At 46.7% G+C, this 22,361-nt stretch overlaps 1 protein-coding gene across 16 annotated transcripts in view; it reads right to left on the bottom strand.

Annotated features, from left to right (window-relative positions):
• Nucleotides 1–22,361, bottom strand: part of RALGPS1 (Ral GEF with PH domain and SH3 binding motif 1) — a 290,080-nt gene that overhangs the window by 265,047 nt on the left and 2,672 nt on the right. For 13 of the 16 annotated variants that reach the window (XM_073806615.1, XM_033858613.2, XM_073806619.1 and 10 more), the window contains exons 2-3: nucleotides 14,969–15,161; nucleotides 5,531–5,609 (exon numbers count right to left, since the gene is read on the bottom strand). The exons of 1 other annotated variant lie outside the window; for it this stretch is intronic. The gene's annotated coding sequence lies outside the window, so the exon portion shown is untranslated. The remainder of the gene's footprint in view (nucleotides 1–5,530; nucleotides 5,610–14,968; nucleotides 15,162–22,361) is intronic. 2 more of the 16 variants (XM_073806616.1, XM_033858611.2) reach the window with 2 other exon arrangements.

Genomic DNA, 22,361 nt, shown 5'->3' with positions numbered 1-22,361 from the left:
AAGGAAGGAGAGACTTGCAGACTACAACAGGTGCCAGAAGGGCACTAGAGCAGCTGGTGGCCACGCCCACTGTACTGTCCCCCGCAGTCAGGTGTGCTCAGGGGCTGGTTCTCTCCCTGGAACCATCCTCGTCCCTTCTCTCCTCCCCGCTCCTTCCTGCCCTTTTCCAGCCTCATTGTCAATGTCACTTCCTCTGGGACCTCTTCTGTGATGCCTATGTTGTGTCCTTCTCCTACTGGCTTTTAGAGCACTCTCCTTAGCACTCGTCCTATTTGTCTTGAGTTATATTCGTCCTCCCTGGACGGTCACAGCTGTGGCCACGCTCGGCTGCCTCCCCAAGATTTCCAGCGAGAGGGTCACGCAGGCAGCATCAGGAGCGGCCCACGGCTTCTGCGGCTCACAAACCCTTTTCTGAGCAACCCCACTCCACATGCTTCCCATCTCTGACTCTGAGGTTATGATGGGGCAGAGCCTTTCTCCCGATCAGGGAGGGCCACTGCTGATGCCTATTTATGTGCGGTTCAAGAATGAGATGTCAATGCTAATACAACTGACAGCCTAAACCTTCATCTTTTTTTTTTTTCGGCCGTGCCACGCAGCATGCAGGACCTTAGTTCCCCGACCAGGGATCAAACCTGGGCCCCCGGCAGAGGAAGCATGGAGTCTTAACCACTGGACTGCCAGGGAATTCCCAAAACATCGTCTTATAGAAAAGAAAACTCAAGTCTCCTTGCTTACAGACGTTTATAAAGGCAATCTCAAAAGAAACAAATGACAAAAAGGAAGGTGTAGCAATTTATCTGGGTTGTTTCTTGATATTTCATCATTCTAAATTATACTTTATCGGACTTCCTATTTAAACTACAAAAGCAACATATCTTTATTGCTATAAGCCAAACCTAAGAGGGGTGTACAAATAAAAAGCCATGAAACCACCCTCCGCCAATGCCGACCCCCTTCCACCCACCTAAGGCAATCACAGTGGGCAGCCAGGAGTACACTCCTCCAAGCCTTTGTGCCAAGCAACATAAATACCTGTAAACAAGTGGGACTAGACCAGAACCCAAGGTCGTACCCTCAAACGCCTGGGGGGTCCAGCAGATCATGTCATGGCGAAGCTACAGGTGTAACAGAATAAGGACAGATGGGACCTGTGGCCAACTACGCCACTTAAAGCTTTCCATTTTGAACATTTGGAAAGCACTGAACTGGCCATACAAGGTATCTGAGAGAGAGACTGGACAGTGCTCCTTGGGTAGAGTAGCAGAGTTAGTAAGAGCTCAGATTATGGAGACCTGGTAACATCCTGGGCCCAGTGTCTATTGGCTAGGTCACCATTAAGAAAGTCACTTAGTCTCTGTGCTTCAAATTCCTCCTCTGAAAAGAGGCAATCCAACAGTCCCTTCTTTGTAAGTTCACTGTGAGAAGCGAACTTACAAAGTGAACTAATGTAAAGCACTTAGCACTCGCCTGGCACACACTATTACTGGCCACCAGTCTGCAACCACTGCTGGAGACATTATTCTGCAATTTGTTTTTTAAACCTAACAATGTGTCATGGGCTTCCCTCATGTCAAGGTAGAGAGAGCTGGATCCTTTTTAATAACTGCCTAATACATGGCTGATGGGGGCTCCCATTCCTTCCACTTTTTTGCCACTACAAACAGTGGCGCAGAAAACAGCTTTGTACTGCTTTTTGCATTGGTGCTTTATTTCTGCATGAATTGCTGCTGGGTTGACAGATATGGATATTTAATACTCATTAAATATTTTCAATTATATTCCCCCAAAGTTAGAACAATTCATACTCCCAACAGCAATGTAAGGGAGCACTCATTTCCCCCAATCACTTGCTAACATTGGATTTTATCAATCTTTGTAACATTTTGCCACTTAAGAAGGTAAAAAAGAAAACTATTGTTTTTATTTGCATTCTGCTAGTGATGATCTTTTGAGGCAGAGATTTCCAACTTCTTTCTTTCTCCTTTTCTTTTTCAGCAAGAAAACTAGTTTTAGCTAAGCACACTCTATGCTCCCTTGCTGCTCAGTGTGGCTAAGCTCCACTCGGTGAGATGTAAATGTTAGTGCTGTGTGAGACTTCTGAGAAATATCTGAAAGGGAAAGTGTACACCCTTCTTCTCCCCTTTCTCCTTCTGGCTTCTGGAATGCAGATGTGACGACTGGAGCTCAAGCAGCCATCTTGAGTCAGGCGGCAATCTGCTATGGCTGGAAGAGCAGCGAGATATAGAACCTGGCGGCTCTGTGATGACTTAGATTCCACCACACCAACCTCTTTACTTTTTCATGAAATGATATAAACCCTTATATGTTTAAGCCATTGTTATTCTGGGGTTATCCACTACATGCAACAAAATCTATTCCTAACCAATACACCTTCTGATTCCCAAAAGTCAAAATTGAGCCTTTATTTCTCTTTTTTGTAATACACATAAATAACAATGCCTTTATGTTTTATTTGCCCTTTGTTTATTTAAGTCTCTTAAAAGTGGAACACTCATTTTCCCACTCTCCCATTCTTTCTCCCAAAGCCTTGGGTTTTACAGAGATGGTTTAGAATTTTTATTTTCAGCCTGTTATGTTTTCCCATACAGTTCTCCTCTATTTTAAAAGTTCTTAATAACACACAATAAAAATTCTAACTCACAGTAGCTATATCCAATGAGATTAATCTCTGTGCACTAAAGGGTGCACCACAGCTCACTGCTTCCTGCACTCTCCATGTCCCCCACCCCAGAATCTCTGCTCTAACTGTCCTTTGGTCAGAGAACTTCAATGGGCGTTTTCCTCAGGCACACCTACCAGATGACGTATGCTTTATGTCCTCACGCATGTGCAATGTCTTTCTTTCACAATGACCAGGAGTGACATCTCGGCTGGTTCAGCGAGGGTTGGGGCCCCCTCTCTCCAACAGTCTGGAGACCCCGGACCACCGTCTTCCGGCCTCCAGGGCTGCATATGGAAGGGCCAATGAGAGCCTAATTCTCTCTCCTTTGAAAACAGCTTGTTCTTTCTTCCTACAAAACTTTAAGATTTTTCCCTTTCTTCTTGGAGTTTAGGAATTTTACTAGAAAGTAGGTCTAAGTGTTGGGCTTTGCGTGGGATGAATGGATCCATTTAATCTGAAGAATCAAATCTGTCTTCAATTCAGTGACATTTTCTTTTATTGTTTTCCTATTACTCCTCCATCTATTCCTTTTTCTCCTTCTGGAACTCCCATGACTCCATGGCAGGTCCCCTGGATAAGGTCTCCAAGGCCTTCCCTCATGGACAGTGTCTCACATTTTAATTCATTATTTCCATTTCTTTTTATTATTGTTCTGGGTTGTGAGGCATTTCTTCTACTTGACCTTCCAAACCACCAATTTCAGTTCTTAAATTGATTTTTAAATTCAAAAGCCATGTGTTTTAGTTCCAGCAAGCCTCTGGTACCCTTTAAATGCGTCCCCCTAGGAGCTCTCTCCTTGTAAAGTTCTTACACATCCTCTCCTTCCATCCTGCCTCAAAGGAACCACTGCTCCAAGTGTGAAGCCTGGCTTCCCTCTTTCTCCAGCTAAGATCCCAAAAAGCCGTCATGTGTCTTTGCCTGCTGAAGGGTGCAGGTTCACACAGCCCCTGTTCATGGCAGACCACTCGAGCTTCTGTGGCAGTGACAAGCCTGAGGCCCTGTACGACCTGACAGCCTCTGTTCAAGGGGACCCAAGTGAAATGAGGTGGCAAACTGTGATCTTCCTGCTGAGAAGTGGGGAGGAGACCCTCTGCTCTTTGGTCCCCTAGTGATGATGGGGGAGAGGCAGTCCTCTCCCAGCTTCATGGACAGGGAGCAATTCTGCCCAGATCCCCTGGGATTGGCAAGATCGGGCAGTCCCTCAGAGGGCATAGGAAGCAAGTGGGCAGCTGCACCCCCTCTCATGGAATCCAGTTCTAAGCAGCCTCAAAAGCACAGACAGAGGAGAGGAACTGCATTTCTAGAACTAGATTGACCTAGAGTCAAATATCAACTCTGACACTTATTTGCTGTGTGATCACAGGGAAATTACTTATCTCTGAGTCTCAGTTTTCTCATATGCTCTTACCTTTAAACCAAGAGTTATTTCCAGCATCCTCCTAAGGGGAACCAATCCCTCTGATACGTAAGTTTCAGGGAACTTGCTTCTTCTAAGCACTATATGAATTACTTGTATTGTAGTTAATCATGCAATATCAAGGAAGGAAGACTGGGGCCCTGGCAGGAAAGCATCAGAAACTTTACCTTCTGCCTCTTTGTGAAAATAGGTTGACAGAAGGGTAAGGCTACTAGAAGAATCTGAAAAATATTGTAATATTTCAGCTTTTAGCATTTTTGTGACTGCTCCTACCTGAATAAAATCTCCTAGGATTCTTCTAGGCAAATACTCGCTGCCTCTTCCCCTATTATCTTACGGTGTCTCAAGACTTGAGGACCATGGCTGCAAAGGGGATGGATGCTGGGAGCCAGGAGAGAGTCCATGTTGGTCCCAGTTTAGTAAAATTTATGGAGCACCTACTACGTATAAGGCATTGAGCAAGGCACTGCACAGAATACAATAATGAGGAAGACACAACCCCTGCCTTAAGAGGGCTTGAAGTCTAGTCAAGGAGCTAAGGCAGGAAGTACAGGGGACATCAAAAAAGCACAATGCAATGCGGATCGTGGCCAGGGCCATGAGAGGGGGTTGAAACAAGTGTCAGGACAGTTTAAAAGGAGGAGAGCTCCAGTGAGTTGGGGAGTGCAGAAAAGCATTCTTGGAAGAGGTGCCGGATGGGGTGGGCAGAATCTCAGGGAACAAGAATTGGGGGTGTGGGGGGGGAGGGGAGAGGGAGGCAGGGGGTTGACAAGTAGATTATAGAGTCTCTTGAAGACGATGATCAAGTCTTATTCCTTGAATCTTATAAGATTCCTTGTATCTTCATATTCCTTCACCCATCCTCCCAGGGCCAAGCGTAACTCACACAATGAGCCAGTCCTCTCTGATGAAGGGTCTGAAGCAAGGACAGCCAAAAGTGAGGAGGGGAGCTGAACTGAGAGAGGGGAGGGGCTTGTGGGGAGGTATAAGGACCTGACTGAGCTTGAGAGAAAGGAGGTTGCCCAAGTCACCCCAACTGCTAGGAGGCCGATACAGAATGTTTGTCTTCTGAGCAACAGGAGCAAAAGGATGACAGCAAAACAGGGTGGCAACAAGTGGTCTTGCACGAGGAGGAGGCAGAGAAAGAAAGGAAAAAACCCTTGATACAAGAACCAGTGGTGAAAACCCCAGAGCTTAATTCATCTGGCGAGAAGAAGCCCCTAAAACACCCTGTGCGTGTGGCTCACTGAGGATGCCTGATGTCCCGAAAGCCCCTGTGCCCTCCTCGACCCTGCAGACTTGCTGACAGCAGGTTCCTCTGCCTGCAACAGGACCCGGCTCACCCGTACCAGCTGCACCTCTGGGTGCCACAGCCTGGCTCTCTGCTCAAGAGGGCACAGGTCACTAGGGTCAGTGAACCCACTTACCAGGAACACATGTTGGGCTTCATAATCCCAGGCCAATAGGATAAACCATCCCAGCACGTCTCTTTCCAAACAGTAGCCGCTGTAAAAAGTAGGGGGGATAATTCCATTTACACGATGTTCCAGACGGTAAGACTTGTTTCTCAAGGCTCAGCAAGGTCAAACCAACTATAGTGCTAGAAGATCTGATTTGAATCTGTTCTTTGAAATGTCAAAAACCTTCCCCATAGATCAATATGTGATATCATTAGCCTATCAGGTAGCAGAGCCTGTCCTAAAATCACCGGAATTAACTTCAACTTCTTCGGTCACTATTCTCCTTTCCCACCATGCTTTGGATACATGCTGTGGTAAGCATGGGAGGGTCCGCCTGGGGACCCCTGCCTCAGAGTGCATGCCAGGGAGGCGATGCCCAGCCTACCCAGCACGGGGGCAGCCTCTCAGCCGCCCACTGGCACAGACAAGCATCCTGCACCCGACGCCTGCAGAGGGCCCAGGGGCTGGTTTGTTTTCCTTCCTCCAAAGCGCCCCCTCCCTCCGCCCCCCACCGCCAGGTGGGCGGCTTCATGACCTCCTTCACTGCGGAAAGTTGCCTTCGGCTCCTTCGGGTCCTTCCTTTAACCTAAATGTTTCCGCGTCTTCTCCTGACCCCCCACTCCCACCTCTGAGGAAGAGGCGTCCACCAGAGACCCAGGGCCGGCACCCCCCTCGCACCTCAGTCTCCTCCACTCTCTCGGCCTGAGAACGTCCGCAGTTCTCCCAGTCTTCCAAAGAGCTTCAGCCCTTGAACTCCAGGCTGCTTCCTCCCCACCACCCACGGCAACACCCCTCCCGACTTCGGGTCAGCAGGACCGCCTAACGGCTGAGGCTCAGGCTAGTGGCCGAGCTCTCGGTAGCCTCCAACACGGCTCACCAGTCCCTCTTTCTGGAAACTCATCAGCAGCCTCAAACAATGACCTCGTGCTTCTCCTCCTCCTGTCTCCTCAGCCTCTCTGGCCACCTCTGCTGGCTCCTTTCTTCTGCTCACCCGCTCCCAGAGCTGCCTCGCAGCCCCTCCCCACAGGAACCCAAGGCGCTAAAAGGCCAGGCCCTGCCTCCCTCTCCACCCTCCCCTGGCACACACTTCGCACTCCAGCAGCAAGAAACCAACCCAAACACAGGCCGCCGACCGAACTGACTGAGGCCCTCACTCGCCACCTGCTTCCCGCAGCCAGGCCCGGCTCGGGCTGCCCCCTTTTGTTGCGACCTTGAGTCACAGCTCATCAAACTTTCAGATCCTTCACTCCCAACAGCTGAAAAAACATTAAGCAAGCACCTCTAACATACATATGTTTATTCGTAAATTAAATATATGTTCTAAAGTACCGACACGTTCTATACGTTACAAAACAAATGCAAACAATTGAAGAGATAAAGATGAAATATGTTAAATTATTTTATTCTATAATACAAAAAACTTTCCTTCTCATTATTAATAATAATTTCAGTGAAAGCAATGTGACTGCTATGCTTCCTTTGACAGAGTTTTAAATAAACTTTACATGGAAGTACAGCATAAGTGCAGAAGAATGCATACAATAATACAGTACCAGCGCACAGGTCAAAGGATTCCCGCAAAGTGAACATACCCGTGTAACAGCACCCAGATGGAGGAACATCATGAGCCCCCCACCACCCACCGCACCTCCTTCGATCTTTACCTGCCTCCCAAGGGTGGTCACCACTCTGCTTTCTAACAGCAGAGATTACTTCTGTCCGTTTAAACTTTATACGAATGGAGCCATACAGTACACAACCTTTTGTGCCTGAATGAACATTATGTCTGTGAAATTCATCCCGATTTTTCATTTTTCATGGTTGTTCACGAACTCAAACTGATCAGTTTCCCACTGTGGGAGTTGACCCTGCATCTGTCCACTCTGCTGCTGATGGACACTGGCATTGTTTCCAGTCTGGGCTATCACAGGTGGTGCTGCTATAACACTCTTGAGCGATGCCATTTGGTAACACATTTGCATGCCTTCCTGTTGGGTTGATGCCCAAGAGCAGAACTGCTGGGTCCTAAGGTGAGTACGTGTTCAGTTTGGGTAGATGATGCCAAACAGTTTTCCCAAGTGGCTGAACCAATTCACACTCCTCCCAGCAGGGTATGAGCATTCTGGCTGCTCGGCACCTTGGCCAGCACTTGATACAGTATATATATATATTTTTCATTTTAGCCATGCTAGTCAGTAAGATATCACAAAGTAAGTATTACGATCACTTTTAAAGGAGATTGAAATCAGTGCTTCTTTCAAGCTCACAAAACTAAGGTGAATCAGAGCAGGAACCCAGGTCTTCTGACTCCGAATAGCATACTGTGTCTACTTGCAATGAAATACTATTTCCAACATAAACACCCCAACAAGAGGCTAACGCACTGATAAAAAGAACGTGCTTATGGACTATGCCAATCCCAACACCTGACTCATGACAGGAAAGAAAGAATAAAAGGGTGTATCAACCCAACTTTGAAACAGACATATATATAAAAAGTCTGGAGATCTTTCCATCCCTCACATTTGTACAGTTCTTTAGAGTACAGACTGTGTTCATATGCATGATCTCTGGTTTCAGCAGGAATTTTATTCCTGCTTTTTCTGTTAATTAAGGTTTAATGTTATATCTTCTTTTAATAATCAACTCATTTGTATTCTATTTTATAATCATAATCACAATTATTTAGAAATAACTTTATATTTGAATGGTTCCACTCTGACTGCCAATCCTTTCCTACTCTGACTTGTCCATTCATGGGCTTTCATTTTGACTCATCTCTCCGTTACTGGAGCATGGCTTCCAGTGATTTTTTCCCCCCAGGAATGGTGCGTGGGTGTGGCAAAAGCTACACTCAAGATGTGTCCTTGTAAGACTGAAATGAATTTCTGTTGCCATCAAATGTGAAATAAAACTTGGCTGAGTATGAAATTCTTGGGTCACAACCCTTCCCTCAAAACTCGATGAGGACTGCTCCACTGCCTCTGGCACCTGTGCTGCAGACAAGCCTGAGCCTAGCTTAGTTTTTTTTTCTTGGATTTAAAGGTTCCTTCTACCAGAATGCTAATGGTATCCTCTCACTATCCTTGAAATTAAAACAAAAACAAAAAACAAAAAAACTTCACCTGGATATGTGAAGTGTTAGATAATTTTGTTACTTTTGCCTGGTTCATGATGAGCCCTTATAATTTACGGATTCAGGTCCTTCTTCGGTTCGGGAAAATTGAGGATTTGCTCTGGTCTCCAGTCTGGTCCATCATCCACGTCTGCGGTCTCCTCTGTTGCTTTCCTGTCCCTTGTGAAATTGGCAGTTTGTCCTCCTCCTGACCCCTTGAATTTCTGCAGTGCCACTAATTTCAGTGCTGGCATGTGTGATTTATTGCCCCACGTTCTTTAAGTCCACAAGCTCCTGCTTCACCTCAGTCTGTTGACTCATCATTTCGTCTTTCATAGCACCTATAACTTCTCTTAGAGGACAAAGAAGATGATGTTTGAAATGTACTTCAGTTTACTGAGTAAAAGTTTGGAAACTTCTTTCCCAAAGCCTGATCTTCTCTATTTTTTGCACCCTTGTTTATTTCCCTTTATACTGCTGGATCTTTTCAGTGGGTCCTCTCTAGTTTAATTTGTCTATTCGTTCATTCTTGAATGAGGACAGATGAGACCTGGCCTGACATTTATCCAAAAATAGTGCAGATGGGCTCCCCTTGGTCCCCTCTCCATTCACCCTGGTGGATTCAAAGCTAAGGTCCAACACCATCTCCATCACTCATCAACGGTGACCACTCTTTAGTTAACGTCTTCACTTCTTTTGCCTATTTCCTCCTGTATAAAACTAGAAAGTCGAGCTAATCTTCAAATGTCTTTTAGCTCCACATTTTTGTAATACTTTTATACATCACCTAGGTTTAAAATTTCATTAGTTTGGAACCAATTGTCAAGGATTTTGCTAAATATACGTATAAACAAAAAAGACCCTATTTCTTAAGAAAGACTCGCTGTACTCAATTTTTAATTAAGAAAACCACAAATATTAAGCTCAAGAAACAGACTTCATTTGATTATACATAAGAAAAAAGAGAATTATAAATAATTTACAAGAGCTAGCAGAGTACATGCCCCAGGGATGTGCTGGGTATGAAATGTGTACAAGAGGCAAAAGCTAAACACAAGGAACTGAGGGTAGCCCTTCTCTCCCATTCCGCCTCCCCACTGCACCTTCAGTCTTGTCTAAACACGGCACACCAGGTGGAAAGACTGCCAGCTGCCTGAGCCAGGGCTGGGCCTGCCTTTCCGCAGCCCACAGCCATTCTACAGGGTAGCGTTGACTGAGAGCTTCCCATTGCACACGCGTCTCCATGCATCGTCCCATTTGATCCTGACAACACCTGTTGGGAGACTCAGTCCTCCGCGGTCTCTGGCACTCCAACCTGTCTTGTGGGAACTGCCAAGAATGCAAGGTCCTGATCACCCTTTACCTAGGCCATTTCACAGGGTTGTGTTGCAGAGAGCAACCTTGAGAGATGCGACAATGTCTCCCTCAGGGACAAAGGGCGGCCTTGCTCACTGCCTGCCATAAAGCAGCAGGTTCCCCAGGCTTGTGTCTCTCAGGTGTGACACAAGGCAAAGCATCCATCTGGACCCACAGTGTCACCTCCATGGGACTTGGGGGAAGGGGAACTGACACACACTGATGCTTATGCTGGTAATAAAGTCCTTTGTCTGACTCAGGAGTTATACATACCAAAAGATACCAAGTAGACAAGAAAGTTCTCCCTCCTAATTCCCCCTACTACCTGATTCAGTAACCTGTCTCTCCTAGATCTTACTGCAGAATTCAATATACATCTTCCCACCTTTAACTCCATTTTTTTGTCCTTTACCTCAAACTCACCTAGAATCCACTGCAGTAGTGGTTAAGCTTATCAATTCTTTTCAGCATTGAAATCCAAATGCCCCAACATAACAATTATTCCTTCCCGTGCTTCTGTGTAACTCCTGATATCTCATGAATTTAGCTCCTGGGTAAGTTACCAATGAACTGACTTCTTTTCCATTCATCTGTTTTCCTGCTTTTACCCAGGCGCCATGTGGGATTAATAAATTATTGCCTTATAGTAAGTTTTGGAGGCTCAACCATTTATAGGCTCCACATCTGTTAAATTGGGCCAGTAATGGTGAGGCTGGTCCCCAATATCCATCCTCCTCTTCTTCTTCAGTAACAGAACTTCTGGTTTTTAGATGGACATATGGTTTCCCTGAATACAGGTTACATTTCCCAGCTTCCCTTACTGCCATGTGTGGCCATAAGACCAAGAGAAGGCCGATGGGATGCAAGAAGTGTCATGTGCAATTGCTGTAAAGTGGCCCTCAAAGTCTGCAACGTAGATGCAAAAGCCAGAGTTCCAGCAGCCATTTCAGGCCATAAAGTGACCTTGGTCTTAGAAGCCATCCCCAAGATCACCTCACGATGGAACAAGACAGAAGGAACCTGGGTCTCTGACCATGTAGGCTCAATACTCTGAGCTGATTACCCTCCTGACTTCTCACACATAAGACAGAAACTTCAATCTTATTTATGTCTTCATTATTTTGAGTTCTCTGTCATTCATACCCTAACCTACAGAAATGGCTCCCTCATAAAGAGAATGCTAGAAGGTTACATGAGAGTATGTATCACAACAGATATCCATTTTTATATTCCCCCAACAAAGGGGCAAGTGCTGTTTTTACACAGAGCAGGCAACTCAAACATTCGCTGAAACAAACAGAATCTGGAAGAATGAGGCCATTTCACTGCCTTAAAATTTTTTTTACCAATTTATTTTTCCAGATGAAGATCGCTATTTTATCAAGTTTTATAAAATGTATCATTGGAATTGCATTAAATCTTTACCAATATTTGGAGATATAGTATTGTCACTATTACTATGTTTAGACTTCCCTGGAAAGAGCCAGAAATTGATTGATTGACTCATTGATTTTCATCCTATCTATTCAAAACATTTAATATGAGGCTATTCTGTAATAAGCCTATTCATAAAAATGAGACTTTGTGGAGTTGGCGAACAGACCTTAGGTAAATAAGCTCTCGTGCCCCAGTGCCCACCAAACACTGAGGGAGGTGAAAGAGGTGGTGACAATCTCTACCATCACTAAAGACTAAGGCTAATGTGCTACTTTGTCCTCATCACCTCCAGCTGTTGATCCAGAATCTTCTTGCCTCGCTTCTTCACAGCCAATAACACTCCCCTGACCAAGGTTCCTGGGCCTGGGGCTTTTTCATTTTCCATCATGTAAACTTTCCTGTGATGCTCCACTGTCATCCTTATCCTCTCAGTGCTCCTGCCCGTAGGTGAGGGTCACAGAGCTGACCCTGTTATTGCTGAAGTTCTTTATTTCACACACTTGCTATATGGGTGGGGTTTAGTCCAGTGGAGATATCTGCAGAGGTCCTCAGCTGATGATGGTACCATCATCATCACTATTACTACTGTCATTTACTGAAGCAATACTCTGTGACAGATACTTTGGTAAGCACCTTACCCATAGGAATATACCACTTGGTCCTTACAATAATTCTCTAAGATGGGTATTGTTATCACTGGGTATTGTTTCAAGTGAGAAAACTGAGGCCCAAAGAAGTTAGATAACTTATCCAAGGACACACAGTCGATAAGAGTATCCTCCCTGGCTATGGCAGCAAGCCCTTGGGCAAAGGCGGTATTTGAACCCAGCTCAGTCTGACCCCCTATTCTCAACCATTTCTTTATGTTCCATCCCACAGAGCTGAACATGTTATGTTCTGTAAGGTACATGCCCTCCCATCTGTCCTTCTATTCCCTTCTCTTCGACTAAGCATTGGGGTTTCTCAACTAAACAAACATTAATCCCTTTTCTTCTTCCTTTCCTGAGAAACAAACGGCTTTATACCAGGATGGTTGGCCCTGGTATTAAGGACAGCTACTTCCCTCCAGGTATGCCTGATCCTGTCTCACTACTCTTCAGCTGTGGCTTTCAGCACCAGGGTCAGTGGTAAGCGGGTCTCTGCCTCTGTCCTACACTCCTAGGTCTTTGGGTTCAGGGTGATACTTACAATAGACATGTTGGATCATAGATCAGTCTCCCACTGGCTCTCTCAGATTAAAGGCTCTTCCCCAGGTTCTGTCAGCTGATCTGAGGCATTCTGTCCTACCAGGGGGATGGAACTCCACTTTGGCAACTTGGGACCCTCCCTCCACCAGCCGTCTGAGTAGATCTCAGGTACTCTTATAACTCTAAGACCTTACTTGTAAGTTCTGGAAATTCTACAGCAGGCTCTTCCCTGTTATCCAAGCTCAGGACACATGGAGGACCAAGGATGCACTCCCAAGTCACAGGGCTCCCACACCACATTGGTCCAGGCCCAGTGGTTTCTCACCTTCAGAACTTCCTCCCACATGTCTGGTAGCTGCCTTTCCTGGGATCTAGACACATCCCCTTCCCACTGAGGTTGCAGACCCACCCTGAACCCCAGAATGCCAGATGGGGCCCCAACTTTCCTGCTTCAGGAGCCAGAGATTTCAGTCCGAAGGGCCAGCAAAAGAAGGCAGGGGTGGATTTCTCAAGAAGGTTCTGAGAGAGGCTGAAGGGTTTAATGGATGCAGAGCCTCCTCTGCAGAGTCTTTCACACACGGAAGCAAAGGTCATTAAAACGACCTCTCTCATGTGGGAATGGCTCCGCTGTTAGGGAAAATAAGGGGATCAGGGGTGGCACCAGAGCACTCAGCTTCCAGGGGACAGGGACAGAGGCCTGCGGGAAGAGAGCTGGAGGGGATCCCACCCCACCAATTCCCATAGCATCACCTTCTTAGGTCGCTCCTTCCTCACTGACCACCCCTCTGCTCCTTCCCCAACTCTCCCACTGTGCCCCGCCCCACATGCTGGCTCCCCCAGCAGTCCAGCCAGGACCCTCTGCTCCCTACACATACCATTACTGAGTAACTCCCACCTCCCCAAGGGCCAAGGCTCTCTCTCCAGACCAGTGGGGCATCAGAACCACCTGTGAAAACCCTTCGACACACAGATGACCAGCCTCTCTCCCACAAACACCACGGAGGATTCTGCTCTGGCTCAGACCTCTCTCTGAGCTCCAGGCTAGCAGGCCAGCTGCCGGGTGCTGTCCCACAGGTGTCCCAAACTCAAAATGGCCAAAACCAAACTCACAACTTCCCCTCCCAACTCAACACTCCTCTCACGTTCCTTATCCTGTGACTGTCCAGCACTTCACATCACTAAGTGAGAAACCCTGGCACTGCCCACCCTCCCTCCCATCCGCTAAATCTCCAAGGAGAGAGGCCTCTACCTTGGTTTCTCTCAAACCCACCTTCTCCTCTCCATCCCTATGGCTCCCTCACCCATCTCCCAAATGCCAGTCTCCTCCCATACCACCCATCCTCCACACCAGGAGTATAACTGAAGGGGTCTCTCTCCTCCTATAACTCTGGAACAAATCTCCACCGGCCACAGAATAACATCCGAACTCCTAAGCACTGCTAGCGAGTCCCTCTGAGGACTGACCCCAAACCACCTTTCTGACCTGTTTCCTGCAACTCCACACAGCTCACCACACCTTAGCCACAGCATGGTCTCTCCTGCTTCTGGACCCCTGTTATCTGTTTCCTCTGCCTGTGTTCCCCTGCACCTGGGACACAGAACTTCTATTTTTGAGATCCTGTGAGTCTGACTTGGTGCCATGAGCTTCCATTTCCACTACTTACCAGCCCCAACACAGCACCATTGTCATTTATTTACTCCCATCTGTCGGCTGGTGGGCTCCTGAGGGCAAGGACTGCAGTGTCAGGCCCAGTTACATGCTCAGTAAGTGTTTACTTCATGAGTGAAACCACTAATGAGATCAAGGTGTTCTTCCACCCCCTCAAGAAGCAAAGGAAGCAACCAATCTTTAAAGCAATAAAAATAAGACCAACTGCTATCTGGGAAACCATGGCAGGTAATGTTTCAGTAACAGATGCTTTTGGTGATAGATGGGAGTTCTGAAAAAGAAGAGTCAGCAACGACAGACTCTGTCAGGCGTCTCCAGCACAGGTCAAGAAAGCAATGCCCTGACCACTGGGCTGTGAGCACTGCAGAGTCCCCTCACGCTCAGGGCTCTGACCACCCCGGCTGTGTGACTTCGTGAATTCATCACACCCTTGCCCCAACTGGGATCACGACACATGCAGTCGCCACCTCTTCACCTTGCTAGCTCCAACTCCTCTTTCCTCTGGGAAGCTGTCTCTGACCTCCCAACTGCTTTATGGCCTCTGAGCACCTTGTACTCTTCTTTTACAGCCATTGTCAGTGCTGTAATTAATCTTTCGTACACTTATTTGTTACGGTTTTTGTACTTATTTTTATACTTACTTAACTTCACTACTAGACTGTGAGCCAAAAGACAGCAAGGACCAGACTTGTCTTTTTCCTCTACTGCAGCCCCACACTCGGCACAGTGCTAGCACTCAGCAGGCCCTGAACAAGGACTGGATGGATGCGAGGGTGGGTGGGTAGATGCATGGATGGACGGCAGATGGACAGATGGACTGGCAGGCAGGCAGGTCTGGAAGACAGGGAAGAACAAGGAATAAGGCTGCCTTTCGTGACTGGTACAATAGTTTAATAACATCGAGCTCTCTTTACTCTGATGCAACCCTCGGAAAGCAACCTCAGATCTTAAAACTGGGGCTTTCAGGGCTTCCCTGGTGGCGCAGTGGTTGAGAGTCCGCCTGCCGATGTAGGGGACACGGGTTTGTGCCTCGGTCCGGAAAGATCCCACATGCTGCGGAGAGGCTGGGCCCGGAGCCATGGCCGCTGAGCCTGCGCGTCCGGAGCCTGTGCTCCGCAACGGAGAGGCCACAACAGTGAGAGGCCTGTGTACCGCCAAAAAAAAAAAAAAAAAAAAAAAAACTGGGGCTTTCCCACTAACGAAGGATGCACACACACTGGGGATATTCCTATTTACTTGGAAAGCAGGTGTCAGAGCAAAGTGACACACTTGGCATTCTGGCTTCATACCCAGTGATCCTCCTATAATACCAGGCTGCTCTCTCTGTTCCACAAGTATACTGGCTATATTGATAAAAATAGGTTCCAATAATCTCTCAGCCCCCTAACATCATGATGAAGCCCCCTAAGATCAACACGCATATTGCTAGCAGACCACAAGAGGCACTGCCTTTTCTCAGCCAGCCACCATCACCAAATACTGGTGCTGGGCACCAAGTCAGGTGTTAGCTCCTCTTCCCCACAGTCACACTATAGATTCAACAGGGGACGCTGAAGCTGAGGTTTTCATCAGAGAGAAATGCTTCTTCATGGACATGGTCTATGAGCAACGTTACATGACCTGCAGGCAGCTACTGAGAAACTGCAACATACAAATGGATGGGTTTTACAGGTGGAGAATCAGTACGCCTGAGTATGAAACCCTGGCAAAGTCCCCATCCTCATGTGGAGAGTAGGAAGAGTGGACTCAACGATCTCTAACCTTCAGATCAGACTGACACTACAACTGATGAGCACAACGGCCACAGCAATGCTCACTGCAAAAGAGCCCCGTGGCAGGTATACCCAGAGACAAATTAGAGAAATAGGCTAACTGAAGCAACGAGCACCTTTTGAAAACAACAAAGTAACGCTACATATCAATCAGCAAGTAACTTCTAATCCTATCAAAAAGCTTCCCAGAAAGAACAAATTCTAATCTTAGTTATCAACTAATCAGCACATACATCAATCCCGTACCTTCGCTATTTATAAGAAAGATCAGGGTTTCCTGGTCCCTAGAATGAAAGCAGACCTTAAACCCATCACCCCAAACTGAACTCAACTCCTCAAATTCAATTATCAGTAACATTAAAACAACTAAAGCCAAGACAAACTATTACAAGTACCGTTTGTCCATGAATCCCTGTTTCCCTATCTCACCTGTGATTCTTCCAATGTGTGTCAGAAACCACACCTCAAGGCAGCCCGGGCTGTGAGAAAAGACACCTGAGGAGCCCTCTGCGTCTCCCATAGCTCCATCTTGGGCAATTCCTCCACCCTCTCTGAGCTTCCATTTTCTCCTCTGCACACCAAAGCCCGCCCCACCTACCCTGCAGAATCATTATGAGGCTAAAGACACAGGTGTCAGAGACTTTGTAAAGTGTTGAAATATTTTATAATGAAGGGACCTCAGATCCAACAACCTTCTCATTTTATAGATTCAAATCAGTCACTGGGCACTCACCCTTTATTTCATTTGTCCATTTAACAAGCATTTATATACTACTTGCTACGTGCCAGATGCTACGGCAGGCACTGAGGACAGGACTGTGAGCAAAGCCACAGTCCATGGTGGGACGGGACTGCACACCCTGCACTGGGGAGCTGGACGTAAGACAACAGTTACACCAGTTACACCGAAGAGCATGTCGTGACACCCGCGGGCCATGGAAACGATTTGGGTTTTTTCTAAGAGAAACCAGAAGCTACTGAAGGGATTTAAGCAGAGGGAACAACACACTCAGATCGTTCTGGCTGCCGAGTACTAGCCCTGGGCTAGGCCCTGAGTACGGTGGGAAGAAGAAATGCAGACTTTGGCTCTGCAAAGTCTGGTGGGGGAGTCACAGGAAGCTGAGGCTGCTACACGCCAGAGCAGGGCGTTGTGGGAGCCCCGTGGGAACACTCCTAAATGCCAGCGGCCTGAAAGTGCTGGAGATATGGTACCTAGAGAGAAAAAACAAAAAAAAACACAGCTACAGGGAGGGCACAAAATAAGAAATATCTTAAAATAGTGAAAGTCACTAATTCCACATAACAGACTTTATTGCCACAAAAAGAGACACAGCAAATTCTCCTGAATTTATTAACTTGTTTTCCATAAATATTTAATTACTCAGAAATGTATCAAAAACACAGATTCCCCCTGACCTACTTATCAAGCTTATACAAGAATGGGTGAGAATTACTGTATCCAATAAATACGAATTTAATTACATTACTCTTTCTTTTGTCTCTAATAAGATGATTTCAAAGAAACCATTGACTGTTGAGGCCAAACATTTACACTTTCTTCTCATTACTCAAGTTAACTGTCTTAATCTTAAAATAAAATCTGATAATAAAAATATTTAAATCCTAAAGAGGGAAAGTATAATGTTGCATAAGTTTATATTAAAGTCCCATTATTTGGACTTGAGGATATGGGGAGCGGGAAGGGTAAGCTGTGACAAAGCGAGAGAGAGGCATGGACATATATACACTACCAGGTAGTGTATATAGTGTAGGTAGATAGCTAGTGGGAAGCAGCCGCATAGCACAGGAGATCAGCTCGGTGCTTTGTGACCGCCTGGAGGGGTGGGATAGGGAGGGTGGGAGGGAGGGAGATGCAAGACGGAAGAGATATGGGAACATATGTATATGTATAACTGATTCACTTTGTTATAAAGCAGAAACTACCATACCATTGTAAAGCAATCATACTCCAATAAAGATGTAAAAAAAAATAAATACAAAGAAATAAAAAATAAAGTCCCATTATTTACATGGAATCACAGAACAGTGAAACAGAAAGTACTTGGGAAACCAGCCTTCAGTTCCTGGACAGGTCTGAGACAAGGCCCACGCTTGGGGTGACTCCACCCTCCCCCTCACCAGCACCTACTGCTTTTGTGGGCGTCAAGGCTTGCGTGCACAGTCTCAGTGCAGGCTGAGTACTGCCTGCCACCCTGGGTGCTCCCACCAGCCCTCACCACCAAGTACCTCTGAGCTTTAACACATCCCTTGTGCAATAACTCACATAACTTCCATAGGCAATAAGTTAACATCCCCTGCAAAAAAACAAGCATCCTGACAGCCCTCTAACAATGGGTTAAGAGAAGATTATTCTAGCTCACGCCGACTGGACGCTCATGAAGTGCAAGCACTATGCTAAGCCCTGTTCCTCGTCATCTCCTTGAAGTCCTGTAAGAACCAGATGGAGGTAAGTACCATCACACTTCCTGTATTGATGAGGAAAAGAGGAATGGTCACCTGCCCAAAGTCAAAGGGCTTGTGAGTAGGGTCAGGACACAAACCCACATAGGCCTGACTCCAGAGTCTGCTGTAAGTGCTGCCCTGTCCACCTCTTTGACGCTCAGGAGATAAATCTCCTTCGAAGAACACAAGGGATTTGAAAGCTCTGCAGAAAAACCAGGGAAGAATGTGCCTCTCCACGTCTTCATGGTCTCTGCTCTCCTCAGTAAGTGCAGGCGAGACAAGCCTGACTCATGCCTCCCTTTGGGGAAAAGCCATGGAACTGATCAGTGCAGGGGGTCAAAGAGAAGATGCTCGCGATGGTGCTGGGCTGGAACCACCTGTGAGAAGAGCTCATGCAAAAACGGGGGAGGAAACACCTGTGGGCCTGTAAGGAAAGTCCCAAGGACTCCTTGAGCACTCTGTGACTTCAGAGCTGGTTTCTCAGATACCTTGGCCATCACCTTCACCACCAACTGGCACCGTCTACACTAGAACCTGGAGAAAACAGCCAAACAGGTGCTTCCTGGTGCTGCCCCAGCACCAAGGATAAATAAAAAGACAGTGAGCACTCTGTAAGCACCAGCTTCCCGTCAGGCACCACGCTAAGCAGCCCACAGCATTATTCCACTGAATCTTCAATGACAGCCCCCAGTAAGGTAACCCTGCCATCCCCATTTTACAAATCAGTTAACTGAGACTAAGAGTGGGGAAGACACTGGCCCAAGGTCACAGAGGTTGTGTGGAGGAGCCAGAATTGGAACCCAGATCTGGCTGCAGAGTGTGAATCTGCTTGGCCACTTCACTCGGGGTCCTCTGTCACCGCCAATCCCCTCCTGGTCACATTCTGTTTGCACGTGACTCCTCCACCAACCATCCGCTCCCCAAGGGCAGGATGGAGATCCTTCATCTCCATATGCCCAGCACTCAGCAGAGGGCTTGGCCCAAAGCAGGAGCGCAGCAAGGCTGGTGGATGGATGCCCACAGGAAGGAAGTGGCCCCAGGACGCCCCTCACAGAAGCCAACCCAACCAACTCTCCCCATCCCTGATCAGAATCTACAGACCATCTACTCAGCTCCCTGAGGCCTGCTCCTCCGCAAGTCCACCTCAAGGGAAGGGTCAGCAGCCACACTTCTGGGGAAGGGGGAGGTGGGCTTCAGCAAGTATGAGCAGTTCATTTTCAGACTTGTCCTTCTTTCTGTTTCCCCATCTTGTCCTGGAGCAAATAATTCTTCCCTCTCCCACCCCTAAGACTTTGTAGGACAAGTATCACCACTCAGAGCCAAAGCCTACCACTAGTATATGGCACATGTGTGTCTCAGTCAGCACTCAAATACTTGGGGAATGAAGCAATAGAGTCCAGAGTCTGGGATTCACCAGAGACCTATCAATAAGAGTCTGCCAACATTCGGTAGCATGACCTGTCTGAGCAGAGGTCCATCACAATGTCCACCAAGAGCCTACCCTGGAGACTCAGAAGCAAAGAAAGCAGGAAACTTTCCCTGTGCAGGGACGAGACAGGTATAGAATAATGCATGCAATAGTGAGGCACATGAACCGATCAAGGTACACACACAATGAAAGCCAAGGGAGCACAGACAGGAGTGGTCACTTGTAGAGGAACTGAGTAGATTTCACAGAGAAGGGAAAAGTTGAACTGAGAAGCCATTCCCAAACCACCAAGGGAAAGTCATTGTTTCCTGCCTCCCTGAGCCCCATACTGCTCACCTCCCCACCGCTGAGCCCTGTTCTGTCATCAGTGACTTGTGTGCCTGTCTCTCTGCACAGTATGTGAGCACCTTGAGGGCAAGGACTTTGGGCATTCTCCATGGCTCACCCTCAGCTGTCCAGTAAATATCTACTAACAAAGAATAAGAGTCTAGTTTAGATTATTAATAACACAGCAGCTACCCCTTCTTGAGCATCTACTATGATCTATTACTGCAAGTACTTTGCATACATGATCTCATTTCTTCTACACAAAAACCCCAAAAGGCAGATCCTATCATCACCATCCATTTTACAGATAAGGAAACTGAAACGCAGAAAGATTAGGTAAATTGCCCCAAGTCATACAGCCAGTAAGTGACAGAGCCGGACTTTGAATCACGGGCTGAATGAAAAATCAGTTTTCAATTACTAGTGAACAAATCCCTTTTCCTTTCTCTTTCTGTGTCTGCCTTGCATCCAGATACATGGATTGCCCTTTAGTTTATTGTTCACTGGAACCAAAGCCATTTCTTTTCTAGAGAAAAACAAGGGCTATCTCTTGTTAGTCTTCTAAACAATGACTGCTAACCATTACTGAGTAAACATCATGGTGGGGTGGGGGAGCATGGAGACACAAAATTGTGCTTAAGATATCAGTCAAAAACATCTATTAAGGAGGAATTGTATGTACCAACTGGAACATTTTCCAATGTTGGAACAATTTCCAAATAGATCAAGTAAATAAATAAAGGAGCAAGAGTACGTATAGGATGCTATTCTTTGTATAAGAGAAAAAATATATAACAAAACAAGAAAATGGTAACAGTGGTTGCCACTAGGGAGAGGACTGGGAACTGGCAGCTTGAGGCAAGAAAGACACTTTACAATTTGTCCCCCTTGAACTACTTGTCTTTTTTAAAAAAAATCCATGTGTGATTTTTTTAATTCTTAAAAAAAATAAGACAAAAACACCATTTAAAGAAACTCCTTATTGCCAGGCCTTTTCCAAATGCTCACATACATATGACTGCAACCATGAAAAAAACTTGTATGTTTATGAAAAACTGGGTGAACTTAATGTGTGGTGAAATAGGACTGTAAAACAACTTTTGTCTTTCATGTTGAGGTTCGCTAATTTCACTATAAAGTTGTTGCAACATTTTTTTCTGCAATAAATAAAATGCACTTTGAAGGTGCAGATACGGCATACATATAAGCAGCAGAGATAATCTGCCACACCTTCTTCTGAAAGTCCTTCATCTGTCCCTTCGACAAGTATTTAATGAGCACCTACTATGTGCCAGGCAAAGTGCTCAACAGGTTTTTTGGGTTTTTTTTTAAGATGTTGGGGGTAGGAGTTTTTATTAATTAATGTATTTATTTTTGCTGTGTTGGGTCTTCGTTTCTGTGCGAGGGCTTTCTCTAGTTGTGGTACGCGGGGGCCACTCTTCACCGCGGTGCGCGGGCCTCTCACTATCACGGGCCTCTCTTGTTATGGAGCACAGGCTCCAGACGCGCAGGCTCAGTAGTTGTGGCTCATGGGCCTAGTTGCTCCGCGGCATGTGGGATCCTCCCAGACCAGGGCTCGAACCCGTGTTCCCTGCATTAGCAGGCAGATTCTCAACCACTGCGCCACCAGGGAAGTCCTCAACAGGTATTTTTAAAAGAAGAGCTAAACAACAGGTCACTAGCTTCCTCCCTCCTGCCTTTCGGGAAAACATGCCAATCAGAAGGCCAGAGCTAGGATCACTCTTGATGTTCACGTATTCTAACACCATCCTCACTCAGCTAAGAAAACTGAGGCCTGGACAGGGGAAGGGCTCTGATCAAGGTTACATAAGAAGCGAAGGCCTCAAAATTACTTGTCCTGGGCTTCCCTGGTGGCTCAGTGGTTGATAGTCCGCCTGCCGATGCGGGGGACACGGGTTCGTGCCCCAGTCCGGGAAGATCCCACATGCCGCGGAGCGGCTGGGCCCGTGAGCCATGGCCGCTGGGCCTGCGCGTCCGGAGCCTGTGCTCCGCAATGGGAGAGGCCACAGCGGTGAGAGGCCC

This window comes from Tursiops truncatus, chromosome 6 (genome assembly GCF_011762595.2).
Source record: "Tursiops truncatus isolate mTurTru1 chromosome 6, mTurTru1.mat.Y, whole genome shotgun sequence".
Classification (NCBI taxonomy): Eukaryota; Metazoa; Chordata; class Mammalia; order Artiodactyla; family Delphinidae; genus Tursiops; species Tursiops truncatus.
This window is presented reverse-complemented; position numbering and strand designations above follow the sequence as displayed.